The sequence below is a fragment of the Macrotis lagotis genome, chromosome 1 (genome assembly GCF_037893015.1).
Source record: "Macrotis lagotis isolate mMagLag1 chromosome 1, bilby.v1.9.chrom.fasta, whole genome shotgun sequence".
Lineage (NCBI taxonomy): Eukaryota > Metazoa > Chordata > Mammalia > Peramelemorphia > Peramelidae > Macrotis > Macrotis lagotis.
This window is the reverse complement of record NC_133658.1, coordinates 144,278,326-144,294,429: the sequence shown is the minus strand read 5'-3', so window position 1 is coordinate 144,294,429 and position 16,104 is coordinate 144,278,326. Positions and strand designations below refer to the sequence as shown.

Sequence of the window (16,104 nt, the reverse complement as noted above, 5' to 3'; positions counted from 1 at the left end):
TTTTCTTGACCAAGATATTGGAGGGGTTTGTCATTTCCTTTTCCAGCTCATTTTACAGTTGAGGAAAGTGAGGCATACAGGATTAAGTGACTGGCCCAGGTTCATACCAGTAGGTGTCTGAGGCTACATCTGAGCTCTGGTCTTCCTAACTGCAGATCTGGTGTTCTATCCACTGAATTATTTGTCTCTAGAATAAACTTTGAAATATTTTTCTTAGAAATAACCTATACTATAGAAGCACTCCCTGACTGGGGAAGAATCTCTTCTCACTTTAGATTAGCTTCCTCTTTCAATCCTAAACCACACACTTATAGATCTGGATAAAAATCATAGTTAATGGCCATGTACCTTAATATCTGTATCAAATAATACAAAATTAGAAATAGACATTAAAACAAGCTACAGTAGACTACAATATGACTTGGAACCAGAAGGCTGGGAACAACTCTTTCCTCTTTTTCTCTATTCTTCCTCTTCAGGGGGAAGAAATGTGAGTAGAAAAGTAAAATGGAATGGTGTTTCCCTGGACAATACTCCAGGAATTTGTGAACTGAACTTTTGCTATCTCACAAAATACATGCAAATTTCTCTGTTTAATCTTAGTCTGGAAATGGGCATTTGCTCCCCATTTCTTTCACCAGGACCTGGTCAGTACCTTCCTTCTGTTCCTGGTCTGGTCCTTTCCATTTTTCCCTATCTTCAGTATCAATGGGTTTACACACTCATCCCAAGAGACGAGAGGGGGGTGGAGATGGATTGGTTTTAGGTTCCTCTCATTCTCTGTTTCTCCACTGTGGCTTCCTCCCCAGCTTCTCTGCCTTCCATCTTCAGCACTCCAAAGTCATGTAATCTTGGGAATCTCTGGATAGATGTGCATATGTCCATTCTCCAAACTCTGCCATACTATCAGGTCTCCACAGTAACATCTCTGAGATGGGAAGAATGACCTGCTTGGGCTCTTAGGATTGGAAAGGAACCTAATTTTGTTGAGCTGATTGATTTGCTCAAGGTCACAAAGCTGGTAAATAGGAGAACTGAGATTTGAACACATATCCTCTGATCTCAAAACCATTGTGCTTTTCAGGATCCACATCCTATAGTTAGAGATCCTGCAAGACTTAGTCTGTGTTTGTGTGCGTGCATGTGTGTGTGTGTGTGTGTGTGTGTGTGTATGTGTGTGTATAAGCTTATGCGTGTGTGTTTGTGTGTGAGTGCACACTGCCGTCTGGCTATAGCTACATGAGACTGGCTAATTTTACACCTGGCTAATTTTAGTTTAAGAAAAAAAATGATTAGTCAATTCAGTGAGAAAATCAAATCTTGTTGTTGTTTTTAATTCAATCTTTCACAGGAGTCAGCTCCCTATGCCTTTAAGTTTTGAAGGTGTCCTTGTAGCCTAGGCTTCAATGAGGAGAGAGTGGTACTTTTCAGTTCATTCTGTTTTCTTCTCTGCCTTTTGGAGAATAAAGGCTGAGCTCAAGGGACTTGTCCAGGGACCCAACAACTTGCTTTATGTCTTCTCTCTATGCCTCCTGTTGTGATATCTGGGTTCTTGGAAGGGGGCGTTCCTTGGCCATTCTTTCTTGCCTGGATGTCAATCCATTTGTGGTCACTAAAGCTTATCTTCTGACTTCTGAACCTCTGGCTGGTGAAGTGTTAACTTTCTCATCATTCCATGAACAACATCTTGATTTTGATCATTATTGCTTTGTCTTTGTTGAATTGATGGCTCGAAAATCAGTTGCCAGTCTGATTCTGAAATAATGAAAACTCCCTGGCTGGGTCAAGTGATGAGGGCAGTTTATAAATAATAAAGTAGTTAAGGCCAGGAGGTGAGGAGACAGGGACTAAGAGGCCAGGTCCTTCTGGATATTTCATTTGCTCTTTCCCCAGGGGAGGCCTTTCTTTCAAAATAGTCAGCAGGCCCGACAGGTACCTTACCAAGCACAGGGAGCTTTCTCAGAGTTTTCATAGGCTGTTTGCCGGAGGCTTTAAAAGAAAGAAGACACATCAAAGGCAAGTGAATCCCTTTTCTATTGTTGCTATGGCAGCAACTGCAGCTCTGAGGAATTCACATTTTCTCAAACACAACTTCTGATCTCTGACTCCTAGGTGTATGCACAAGCATGAACAGAACATATATGTGCCAAGTAAAATCCCTAGGAAAACATGTGATTCTACTGGCACCAGAACTGGAAGAGAACTGAGATGGAGTTGGAGGAGTAGGAGTCTAGTTTGGGCTATACCCATGACCTTGGCAATTTGGTGACAGAGCACTGGTCTTGAAACCAAAAACTATCCAAGTTCTAAATCCTGCCTCTGTCACTTATTAGCTTTATGCGTGGAAGTCCCTTAACTTCTTGCTTCAGTTTCTTCATTTGTAAAAGAAAGGGGTTGTATTCTGAGCTCCCTTCTATTTCTAAAGCTATGATGGTACAACCTTGGGCAAGTCATGAAGGCCTTAATTTCTTCTTCTATAAAATGTGTACTCCCCATTTCAACTGGCTTGGAATGAGCATCAAATATGAAAAATGTATATGAAATATTTTGTAAACCTCAAAATGAATTTAGATAGCACTTGAAGGTTTATAAAGTTCTCTAGAAATATGTCATTTGATTCTCAAAACAACCCTGGAAGGTAGGTGCTATTACTTATTTCCATTTTAAAGTTGAGGAAATTGAGGGAGAGGTTAAGTTACTTGCTCAGGGTCACCCAGCTAGTTCAACTCTCTAAAGTTAGATTTGAACTTAGGTCTTCCTTACTTCAGGCCCAGGACTCTGTGAGTTATGGGCATCACTTAGAGATGCTCAAAGACAAAGAATTAAACTTTTTTTTGGTTTGCCTGGTCTTGTATATCATGCAAATGGAAATATCAGATAAAGCTCCTTGAAAACTATGGTTGTTCTAGGTAACTTCGCTAATTAACATTGGCAAAAATAAGGACATAATCTATGATTTCATTGGTATAAGGAAATCTTGGGTGAAGAAAGATTCTCTACTGAGGCAGATTGACATTTTTACTGCAATTGATAGTCTTAGAGTGGGCAGCTAGGTGATGCAGTAGATAGAGCTTTAGGCTTGGAGTCAGCAAGATCTGAGTTCAAATCTGCCCTTGGATACTTCCTAACTGTGTGACCCTGGGCAAGTCACTTAACCCTGTTTGCTTCAGTTTTCTTATCTGTCAAATGAGCTAAAGAAGGAAATGGCAAACCACTGCAACGTAATTTGTAAAGAAAACTCCAAATGGGGTTAAAAAGAGTCAAATACAACTGAAATGACTGAACAGTAGAAAAAATTAGAGTACTGTCTAGACCATTGAGGGGTTAAGTGACTTATCAGTATATATCAGCAGTAGAATTTGAAACCTATTTCTGATTTCAAAACCAACTGTCTATCCATTATACCAAATTTCCTCTTAAGCCAACCATGACACAGGGAGATGTAGACTGACCAGAGGTGTTCATTACTGTCATGAAGAAGATCCAGTCCAGAATTTAAGATGAAGAAAAGTTCCTTTCAGATGATAATAATCTGATTCTTGATTTCTCCTCTTTGTAGAGAACATTTAACTGATTATATCAAGCCTCTCCAAACATTGGTAGAGCCTCCTATATGGGAACCATGAACTAATTAGTCTAACTATTCACACAAGAAAAACTAACTTGATAAAGTATATTCTTGTTGTAGACCAGTGGTTTCCAACCTTTTTTGGTCCCTGGACCTCTTTATACTCTTAAAAATTATTGAAGACCTCAAGGAGATTTTGCTTTTGTGGGTTAGCTCTATTCATAGTGATTATATTAGAAAATAAAATACCTTAGTATCATTATAAAAAATAATTTTGATCCATTAGGCTCCCAAAATGAATGAGATTAGAGATCTATCAGTGTTTTAGAGTATTGCCAGGAGGTAATAGAGACATAAATATGAATATAGCAGACATTTAATAAAACTTTTTTGGAATTGCATTGAATTATTCCTCCAATAAAGTCCTGTTCTGATGCCACATTGTACATGGAGGGACCCTGGGTTCTATACCAAGTGGAAGTAAATGTTTACCAAACTGGGAAGGTTTCTAGCACAGGTCTGGTCAGAGACAAAGAGTCTGTTGTCCAAAAGACCAACCCAGTCCAATTCAGAAAGGTCCATTGCTAGAATGTTAGCTGGAAGGCAATGAAATTTTTTGTCTATGTTAATTGATCTACTAAGGCAAGGAAGAGTTGCAGGTTGTGCAGGCAAAGGAAGTATTCACATTGATAAAACCATGACTCTTTGAAGAAATCAGATACAAATTCATTGGAGTGGTGGTTTTGTTGATTAGGAAGTCTCATCTGTGAGGCAGATCACAATCTATCCATCCCTGGGTGATTCTTATCTACATCCTACCAACATGATGGCTGCCTTCCTTTCTTTCTCCCAACGCTACAAGGGTATGTGCTGGCTGTCTATTTCTCATTCCTTGTCATATGGTGAATATGTTTCTATGAATAATACATCATACATAATTCCATTTTTTACTTTTACTCCCGGGTCCCCCACACCAAAATTCCTCGCTGGCTATATATTGTAGTTTACTTGTACCTACCACACTCCTCTTCATTGTTTTCTGAAGGGTATTTATTTTCATTTCATCTGAGATAGTTGTATTCTGTTTCTAGGCCAGGTAGTAATACCAAAAGAAGATTGGTATTAAAAACATGGGCCTTGCTCTCAAAAGAGGTATGGGGTTTTTTTGAAGAAACTTTGCAATTCAGCCCATTTTATTCAGTTCTGAGCCCACTTCATTCCAGATTGGTTGTTAGTCAGTCAACAGCTGCATTAGACAACCTCTTTGGGACAGTTCAGTGGAAGTCAGGAAAACTCATCTTATTGAGTTCAAATTTGGCTTCGAAAGCATACTATCTGGGTGGCATTTAACCTTGTTTGCCTCAATGTTTTCCATTCATAAAAGGAGCTGGAGAAGGAAATGACAAACCACTCCAATATCATAAAGAGTTTGATAGATCTGAGACAACTGAAGAACAGATAAGCTCAAACTGGGCGGTAGACACTATTCATCTACTTGGTCTTTTGTGGCTTGGTTAATAAATTCAAACTTTTTTCAGTGGTAACAAATCCCCACAACATTCCATAGTTTGATACAAGCAGTATGATGTCTTGTATGAATATTGTAAATTACTTCTATTATGTTTGTTGGAAAAATGATGAAATTGGTACTGATCAAAAGAACAAAAATATATGAATTATTATATGGGAACATATATGTATATTTGTTTATATGTTCATATCTCCTTGGAAACATAGGAATGTTTTGCCAGTACTTGAACCAGGGAACGAAGACAAGGAGCAGAGCAAGTCAACAGGTATTTATTAAATACATGTGTGATCAGCATTGGACAAAACTGTGTGTAGCAGTGGAATACAAAGAAGTACAAGAAATTATCTTTTTCCTTCATTATGGAATTAATCTAGTTAAGGAAGAAAGCTTTGTGCATATACTCATTAGAAAACAAGTAGAGAAACAAAAATAGCTGATATTTATATAGAATTTGAAGGCTAATGTGCTTTATAAATATTTTTTCATTTTATGTTCACAAAACCTCTAGGAGGTAGATGTTCTTATCCCCAAGCTGCAGAGGAGGAAACTGAGACTGACAGAGATTAAGTGACTTGCAGGGTCACAACTACTAAGTAATTAAAACTGAATTTGAACTCAGGTTTCCCTGACTCCAAATTTCAACACTATCTCCGGCACTCCTTACCTGTCATTTAATCAAATGCTATTGTTTGGTACAGAAAGATAGGAGTGATAGGTAAAAGTTGAGGAGAGTGAGTAGATGAGGGAAGGGGAGTAGGGCCTCAGATTGGTAGAGAGAAAAACGATTTGGGAATAGTTAATGTTTTCTGGGAGACAGGGATGGGCTAATGCCAGCTCTGAGTCAGCTGTTAAATTTTCATAGTGAACATTTAATCTCAGAAATAAGTTAAAGCAAATACTTCAAATCAGGGCTTAATTTATTTGTGTTGCTTGTCTTGACCTAAGAAGGTGATGGAGAAAATGTTAATAATGGAGATTAAACTGAGAATGTGTCATGCTTTGGAAAGCTGGTTGTTAAACATTTATCACAACCCTAATGAGAGGTCTTGTGATAAATTGAGAACGATTTCAGAGGAGTGATTGTATTAGAGGGTAGTGGGAAGCTAAATAAGGAGGTAGGGTAGAGCCTTAGAAGGTTAGGGTGAAGCTTTTCCACTTGATCTTATAGATAATATTAGGTGATTGCTCAGAGTGAATGGTTAATCACTTTGTAGACCGAATGAACAAATGAATGAATTTAGGGTTCTCAAACAGGGAAAGAACATGATTAAAAATGCTTCATTGTCGTATTGTTGTGTCTGAGTCTTTGTGACCTTATTTAGGAATTTCTTGGCAAAGATACTGGAGTGGTTTACCATTTCCTTCTCCATTTCATTTCACAAATAAAGAAAATGAGGTAAACAGGATTAAATAACTTGCCCAGGGTCACACAGCTAGTAAGTATCTAAGGTCAAATTTGAACTCAGATCTTCCTGACTCCAGACCCTGTGTTCTATCTACTGTATCACCAAGCTGCCCCAATTAAAATGCTTAAATTAAAATGATCTTCTTACTCTAAAGGACTATTAATTGTGGGTTCTCTTCCTTTATTTCTCCAATTTAAATGTTACCTTAGCCATTCTCTGTTTTCTCCTTTTAGAACTTGGGATATATAACACAGTTTCCATGGTTCAGATTTCCCTGGGATTGAATGTTTGAAAAGTGGCACATCTAATCCAGACATTTCATTTGAGAGTATACCACAAAAATAAACACTATTTAAATAATACTGTGAATTAGTTAATACTCTCCTTCAGATGGGAATAAACATAGAGACATTAATCTGTAACAAGATGAAAAAGAAATAGAATACAGGGATAACTTACATAACATTATTAATTGTTTTGTGAACATTTTCCCAGTGTGTCCTTTTTTTCTATACAGTCTTTCCAGGGTAGCTTGGCTTTTTGCCTCTTGGCTTTTTGCTTCCATATACCTCTTTGTCTATCTAAACAGAAAAACCACAAAATTTGCACAGGTAATGTTCCTTGTCTTGCCACAGCACCCAGCCTTCCCTCAGCCTAATGGTTGAAAGTCAAGAATCCCAATCCTGCCTTTGACACTGACTAGCAGTGATTCTTGGGCAAATAACTTTCCCTCTGTCTGCATCAGTACCCTCATATGCAAAATAAAGATTAATAGCCACTCCCCTCAAGGTTGGTAAAATGAGATAATAAATTTAAAGTTCTTTATATACCTTAAAGGGCTATATAAATATTAGATGAAGGTCTAATTATTTACATTATTAATATATACTACATAATAAATATTTCTCACCTCTTCCAATAAGGATTTCATTTTTCTTTATTTTAAGGGGTTTTTTTGGTAAGGCAAATGGGGTTAAGTGGCTTGCCCAAGGCCACACAGCTAGGTAATTATTAAGTGTCTGAGACTGGATTTGAACCCAGGTACTCCTGACTCCAAGGCCGGTGCTTTATCCACTGTGCCACCTAGCCACCCCAGGATTTCATTTTTCAAGCCAGGGAGACATACATTTAAGTTTTGTCTTTCTCCTTTCCCTGCTCCTCCCTCCCCTATCTTCCAGCTTCCCTTTCCCTCCTCACCTCCCCCTCTTCTCCCTATTTACTCCTCCAGCATACCCTGGCTGTGGGACCTACCTAGTACTTGGAACTTCTCTCTTGAAATCTCAGGTCCAGGCTCTATTCTTACCTGGAAGGCTAAGTCAATGGATACCTTCTCTTCTTTCATTGTTTGCTGCTCATTGTTTTCTTTTTCCTTCCTTTCCAATAAATGGATCTTTATAATATATGATAAATAATCAGACTGAAATTTTACAAGCTCCAGAAACCCTCTGCTTGAAGAGTCATTGTAGGTTCCCATCTCTGTTCCTCTATTTCTGTACACACTGAAATACATTTAGAACAGAAGAGTTATTAAACACATTATTTACTCAATTAAGGTTTTAGCAAAGTATTTGAATGAGCTTGATTTGGGCCAATATCTTAAAACATGGATGGAGGCCCTGTGGTGAAGGGGACCCTAGTCATGTTCAATGCTGACAGATTACTTGAGGGGAGGAGTAAGTAATGTTGGAGCCAACTCCTGAGAGCTGGTTGTTAAATGTTCCAGTGTGAGCCAGGAAATAGGCAATTGGGACAAATCAGGACTTAATTTATTATTTTGTTTATCATCTGTCTAGACTTGTGAAAGTGTTGCAGAAAATATGAATAATGAAGATTAAGTTCAAAAGTGTGTCATCACATCCCCCCTCCCAGGATCTAATTATTATCAAGACACTCCTATAACTAATGAGTTTTTCCACAGTGGCTGAACACTACATGAAGACAATCTCTTCAAAGATGATACTAGACAAAAAGGAGAAAATGCTCCCCAAATAAATAGAATTCTACCAGTGGAATTTTTCCATTAAAAACTTTTCAAGAACTAGTGTCCTATAAAGTGTTAACTGAATCTGAAACTGTTTTCCCTGAAGCCAGTGTGGAGGATAGGGAAACTGGTTAGGGTACAGTTTCTTAAAGTGTGATATTATTCTCACCAAAGGGTGAAATCCCCTAGAGCCTTTGACCAATTAACTGAAGCTACTGGTCAGGGAAAAGACTTCCTTTTCTCTAGAAGTAAGCATCTTTATGTTTCTAAGTATTATATTAAATTGCCTTGTGATTTTTTTCTCCTAGAATAATATTGCAACTTCACCATGGTATTTTTGATTTTAAGTTTCTAATTTGGTCTCAAGTATTTTATGCTTATTAATACAAACTATACAAATTTGGTCATTTGCTCTCATTGAACTGAAACTCCTTCCATGGGCCAACTACAGTTAAGCTATTTATGCTGAAATGTTTCTTTCCTCCAGCAAACCAATATATGAGCCAAAACTGGACTAAAGGGTATTGTGAGTCCAAAGGCACTGCAGGCTTTTGGGTAATGTCCTGGACCTGTTATTAAGCAGGTTTAAAATCCTGCCTCTCTGTAATCCTACCAACTCTGTAAGTCACTCAAATTCTCTGGGACTGTTTCCTTATCTGTAAAAATGGGGGCACTAAGAAGAAAACCCATTTCTCAGGGTGAAAGGGAGAATTAGATTAACTTACATGAGCCAAATGCTTCGTAAACTTTAAAATGATATAAAAATGAGATTATTACAGCTATAAGTACTATTAAGCGTATTTATTATTGCCATGGTGGAGTGGAAAGGGCACTGAACTTTGGAATCAGAAGACCAGGGGTTCAAATCCATGCTGGTTGACTCTGGGCAAACCACTTAACATTGCTGACTTCAATTTTCTTCCCTTTAAAGGGGAGTGGTTTGAATTAGATGATCTTCAGGTCTCTACCAGCTCTCACATTCTATTGGATAGATAGTGCTGAAAGCAACTGTACACTGCAGTAACCCTCCTTGAGATCAATTTCTCTTTGAAAAAAAGATTTTTTTAATTATCAGAGTTGCCACATATACTCTTTCAAACATTTTCAAATATGCATAGATATACAATGTACATGTAGCACAGAAACAAATCATATGTATATCTGCAGACATGAATGTAAACACACATTTACACCAATTTACATATATGTATTCAATACACATACACATGTGCATATATATTCATAGACTACATACATATAATTTTTCCTTCCTTCCTTCCTTCCTTCCTTCCTCTGGGCCTCATGGAGTAAGGATTTGATTTTAAAGAAGAATGATGGTAAGCACCATAGACTCCTAGATCTAGTGCTGGAAGGAATTTTGTAGTACATAAGGAAACTGAGGTCCAGGAAAGTTAGTTAAGTGACTCGCTTAAGGCAGTAAACTTCAGGGGTGAGATTTGAACTCAGACCCTCTGACTCCAGAGGCAATGCTGTACCCACTTCATTTATATCTTCCTTATTACTTATGAGATAACTGCGTGTGTGAATCCTAGCTGGAAGGACCTCAGAGACCCTCTAACCCTAATCCTCTCACTGGTTGGATGAGGAAACTGAAGGCCAGGGAGGGTAGTATTGGATTAAACTCAGTTTAGAATCAATTATTCTAGGATGAGGGATCATTCCACTGTGGCAAGCTGCCTGTCTACATAATATACTACTTGTACACATACATATAAACATATATATCTTTATAGATGGATGAATTACAAAGGGATTCATATTTATATACACACACATATACGGTTACGTGTATTTTTCCTTTATTTCTTTATTTCTCCCACTCTCTTTTTCCTCCCTCTCCTCTCTTCTCTAGTTCTCTTTCCTCCCCCTCCTCCCCCTCTTCTCTCCCCTTCCCCTCCCCTCCCCCCCTCCCCTCCCCCTCTCCCCTTCTCCTCCCCTTCCCATCCCTTCCCCTCTCCCTCTCCCCTTTCCCTCCCCTCCTCCTCCTCCCCCTCTTCTTCTTCCTCCTCCTCCTCCTCTCTCAATCTCTGTCTCTGTCTCTGCCCCTCTTTCCTTCCCTCCAACAAACACTCTTATATAGTGAAACAACAACTGAAAGCTATCTCTGTCTGCTCATCTGAATTCAGATATCTTACCCTTCTAGGGTATGGGGCTACACAGATAAAGCACTGTGCTAAGCCTTGGGGATACAAAGATTAAGTCAGCAAGACAGTCTCTGCCTTCAAGAAGTTGCCCTTCTAATGGGGGAAAATAACTTATAAAGGGTCCTGGACAGCAGGGGATAGGGAGAATGCTCACAGTGATTTGGTGAGGAGATGGTTAGGCTGGAGCTTGGCATCCTATAGACTGTAACTCAAGTTAGTACCTTGGACTGCAGATCCAGGGTAATACTTCGATTCATTTTAATTCAGAGACATTTATGTAACACCCTAAGGTTTGCAAAGTACTTGATGCTGTCACCTTGTTAATGGGGCCAGGCTGATTAACTTTCCAAGTCAGTCGGAGACCCATTTTGAGGAAATGTGCTGACTTGGTGATGCTGTCTGTGTAGGCTGAAGACTGGAAAAGCCTCAGCAGTCCTCTGCATGTTTCCAACCTGCCAGGTGTTTAGCTTCCTGTGGACCCAGTTTTGGATTGGAGGAAGGGAGAACAACACACAATGGTCTGCATTAAAAAGTTGGGCAATCCATTTCTCATTCTTCCATTTCTCTATACCAGTTTTTTTTGAATTTTTGTTCAGTGGAGGAGACAAAGTGTATTCCTAAAGCTATCTTTATTCTCCCTGCACCTCCTCCTTCCTTTCTTCCTTTTAATCTCCCCTTAGAGTTTCATTCTTCCATTTGATTAATTTCTGGAACAATGACTGTAGTTGTGGCAACTGAGCATCTATTGTATCCCCAGTAGTCATATTCTGGGATGGGTGTCTTTACTTTTAAGGAGAGGAGGACTATGAGAAAAGGCGAAGGGAAAAGAAGGGGGGGGAAGTGACAGAAGGAGTATTAAACTGTCATTTAGAGACCTCAAGGAAATTGAAAGAAGGGATTCTACCATTCATTAGACAGAGGACTCTGAACTTAAAAAAAATTTTTGATAACTATATTTTAAATAGTTTCTTTTGTAATTCTATGTATTTTATCTTATGCAATTAAAAACATTTTGAGAAGGCATCTATAAGCTTCATCAACTTTCCAAAAGGATCCATGAAACACAGAAAGTTAGGTTAAGAATCCCAATCTGCAGCAGAGCCTGCTAAACCCTGAGACCTCTGCAGAGCTGTCTGAGCACAATTTTTCTGCCTCTGCAGGAGACAAGATTCTCCAGACAGGCAACTGGGCAATAGGCAGCTTTTCCATCCATTTCAAGTTAGGTAGTTATATTTCTGCATTTTTCTAATGAGTTTCCATGGATATAAATAATATTCCATTAAACAAAGAAAAGGTTCCTGAAAGAAGTGGTACCTATTCACCTCACTTCCCAGGAGTAAGAAAAAGTCAAAGAATCTTCAGTTTCCAGTGTGGAAAGAAATGTACTGGGAATGCAGAAATGTGGGGGCTAACTTATGGTGAGAACTGCTATGTCCATAATCCTTCCTTACTGTAAAAAACCCAAACAAATCTAGGGGCAGCTAGGTGGCACAGTGGATAAAGTACTGCTTTCCTAGAGTTTACAATCTGGTAGGGAATTAAAGAACCCAGTTTAAATTAATATATTTGACATGTGCATTAGAATGAGACTCAGCTGACAAACATTTATCAACCACTGACTGTTTTGCTATGCTCTGAAGATACAAAGATAGGTAAAAAACAGGTTCTGCTTTCAAGAAGTTCCCAGTATAGTGGCAGCTAGGTGGCTCAGTGGATAGAGCATTGGCCATAGAGTCAGGAGGACCTGAGTTCAAATTCGATCTCAAACACTAGATACTTACTACAAAAAAAAGAGAAGAAGTTAACAGTCTAATGACAAAGAACATGGAGGTGGGAGGATGAGAATAGGGAGTTGGGGTTGGGGGATTACTGGGGTTTGGGGAAGGCATCCAGGAAGAGTTTTAACTTTAGAATAGGGAAAAATGAAGGGTATTCCAGGGAGACAGGAAAGTACAAAGGTCTGGAAAGTGGGGGAACCAGCAGAGTATGGGGGGACCACACAGTTATATGGTAGTGTCATGTGGGAGCAGCACAGAAAAGTCTGGAAAGATAGATGTGGTAACGACAATTGGTAGAGGGTCTTGAATGCCCTCTAAGATCTATGCTGCTATTAATAGTATCAAAACAAAATAATTTTATACATGACATAAAAATTATTTTCTTTTTTCATGCTTCTCTTTTCTATTTCTGTCCTCCTTCCTTATTCTTTTGTTTTCTCCCTCTCCCTTTATTAAGTCATTTGAGTTTCTCTACTGTCAGTCAGCTCCTATTTTTAAAAACAGATATTTCCTTTTTTTTTTCTTTTGGTGGTGGTGGTGGTGCTCTGGGGTTTGCTGGTTGACTTTATCCTCTGATAGTGTTTCCCCCTTTGTTATGACTTGGCTTGAAACTCAAAGGGACAAATTATTTTTCACTGCCCCTTGCTGGTTCCTAGTATCATTCAGAGGAAAGACTCTAAGGGAAAAAAGCAGGGTTTCCTCTCTAAAAGAAAAATGGAGCATTTACTATTCCCTCTCTGCTAACAGAAAGGGAATTCAGTCTTGCCGAGAGATGGCTACTTTTAGGTCTGAGTTCTAACTTTAACTTTGTGCTAATTTTGTGACCTTGGGTAGATTACTTGTTAAATACTCTATGCCTCAATTTCAACATTGGTAAAATGAAGGAATTAAATAAGAGATATTTCTAAGGTCCTTTCCAATTTGATTTTGATGATAAAAGGACAGCTTCCTTCACCATCTGATTTGAAATGTTCACTCCTCTTTCCCACCAAATCTCCCTCTATTTTCCTTCTCTACTACATGAAATCCTCCATTAAATCCTTATTCTGTTGGATTATAAGCACTTGTTCATATTTTGGGGCTCTTTTTAAAAAACTAATCACATGAGTAGATGTAGTTATCTATTGCCCTAATCAGGTACCAACTGACAATACCCTCTCCACCCTCAATAGTTTATGAATTGCTGAAAACATCACATTGTGCTCAATCTTCAGGTAATGAATGAGTCTCCCAGTCCTTAGCCATGTTGGGTCTAGGAATACGAACATAAATTCTGCCACCAGGCCATGCTTAGTGGGACCTGCCAGAACTTTTCTATGTTTGGTCAATTTGCATGACTTTGAGGCATCAGAGTCACCTCTATGACATGATGAGGCATCACAGAAGGATATTAGAAACACATATTTTTCAAGGTGAGCAACAATGAAAGCACTTTCTTACATCTTCTTAATTGGGTCCACACTTGCCCAAGGATGTGGTAAACTTTTCTTCCTTCTTCCAAGTCTTTTAAAAACACATTTTGCTTTATGGTGTTTCTCTAGTTACATTATTATGGTCCATATTTGGAAATCTGCCCATTTACAGGTCACCAACTGCAAAGGAAGTGCTAAAACCTACTGGGGGTCATTCAAAACCATGAGAACACCTAGAACAGGCATGAACTCAAATCAACACATGTTTTATTAGCAACTGGTAGAGAAAAGAAGAAGGAACACTTGAGTGAATAATTGTTTGGGCATGGAGGAGAGAAAAAATGATCAATGTATAAAAGTCATATAAGAACAGGAGGAATAGAAGAAAGGTCCCAGGCCTTTAAGGTGTTATATTCTATTTTAGTTTAACTAAGCTTATTGAAGTGGAAGCAAATTGGATTCAAAGAAAGGGTTTTTTAAAGACCCAAAGATGAATATTACTTTCTAATGCATTCTTTTTTTTAGGTTTTTGTAAGGCAAATGGGGTTAAGTGGCTTGCCCAAGGCCATAAAGCTAGGTAATTATTAAGTGTCTGAGACCAGATTTGAACCCAGGTACTCCTGACTCCAGGGCCGGTGCTTTATCCACTACACCACCTAGCTGCCCCTTTCTAATGGATTCTTAGGTCTGTTTTTTATATTTACCAAGCTGGTAGATTTTCCCTACTTTGCTGAAAGTCTTCTCTCAAAGGGTCTTGTTGATATTCAGTGATTTTGATCCTGTCCAATTCTTCAAGATCCCATTTGGGATTTTCTTGGCAAAGATAAGGAAGTAGTTTGTCATTTCTTCCTCCAGTTCATTTATGCTTGAAGAAACTGAGGCAAACAGGGTTAAGTGATTTATCCAGGGTCACATATTTTTAAGTGTCTTAGACTGGATTTGAAATCAAGTATTCTTGACTGCCTAGCACTTGATCTACTGTACCACTTAGTTGCCCTCAGTAGTCCTGATCTTTTGGATGGAGGTGACCTGAACCATTTGCTGATAAGGGCATTTTCTCACATGGGTCACAGTAGCTTTACAAGTTTAAGTTATGCAAGGCAGACTTTTTCTGCATTTAGGTGGCACATATATAGATAGATGAAGGCCACCCCCACAAGGTTCATAAATCCTTTTCTATATTTGGCCAAAAGAGACAAGACTTTAATGACCTTGCTTTTCCTGTTTCATTGAATGTTAAAGATTCCATCTATAATATAGGATTTTTTTTTGGTCATCTCTCTCTTCCAAGTCATGAATATTTGAATAAATTCTGTCTTCAATCTGTCTTGCCTGCCAATTGTAAGTATCATCAGAGTGGCCCAAGTTCTAGATTCCTCTTTTTATCATGTTCTCCCCTCTGTTTCATCACTGACCCTTCTTGAACTGGGTCAGATACCCAGTAAACTAATTAAGATAGAAACCAACCATTATACAGAAAATGTGAATTGTTGAGATAGTGATTGATTTTTGATCAGTTTAGACCTACACTAACTGGATTTGCTGATTATGGTTCACTGATGTTGATATTATCAAACAATTATTCCAGAGTTTGTTGTCTAAGATCCCAAGGCTGTAGTATGGTTGTCCTTGCCTTTCAGGGAGAAAGAGGTGGATGGTAGAGTTCCTAACGGTTAGCTTGAGTTCTCAAGTGAACATGGGCTTCCCTATGTTAATTTCTCACATACCTCTACCCCTATAAGATCAAGTAACCAATCATTTAACATATTTATATATATATATATATATATATATATATATATATGGCCTCTACTGTCATAGGACTTTAAACCTATTATCTCATTTGATCCTCACTACAACCCTATGAAGTAGACATTGTTGTTCACTTGTTTCAGTTATGTCTGACCTTTGTGATCCCATTTGGGTTTTTCTTGGCAAAGATGCTATAATGGTTTGCTATTTCCTTCTCCAGTTCATTTTACCAATAAGGAAACTGAAGCAGATAGAGTTAAATGACTTCCCCAGGATCACCCAATTAGTGTGTGAAGGCTGATTTGAACTTGAGTCTTCTTGACTCTGAGCCCAGCATTCTATCCACTGTACCACCTAGCTGTCCATGAAGCAGGTAGTGAAAGCATTATGATCCCCATTTTACAGATAAGAAATATGAATCTTAGACAGTGTAAGTGTTTTTTTCCAAGTTTGGATAGCTAGTAAGTGAAAGGGCTGGAGTTTGAACCCAGATTTTCTGATTCCAAATCCA

The 16,104-nt window shown here is 38.5% G+C and overlaps 1 long non-coding RNA gene across 2 annotated transcripts; it reads right to left on the bottom strand.

Annotated features, from left to right (window-relative positions):
- Window positions 1-1,371: 1,371 nt before the first annotated feature.
- Window positions 1,372-11,116, bottom strand: LOC141514382 (uncharacterized). 2 transcript variants are annotated; one of them, XR_012476018.1, is made up of 3 exons: window positions 10,968-11,116; window positions 7,809-8,004; window positions 1,372-1,989 (listed from the first exon to the last, which is right to left on the bottom strand). It is a non-coding gene; the product is annotated as an uncharacterized LOC141514382 (long non-coding RNA). The 2 variants fall into 2 exon arrangements; XR_012476019.1 differs by lacking the exon at window positions 1,372-1,989 and adding an exon at window positions 6,972-7,086.
- Between the last annotated feature and the right edge of the window lie 4,988 nt (window positions 11,117-16,104).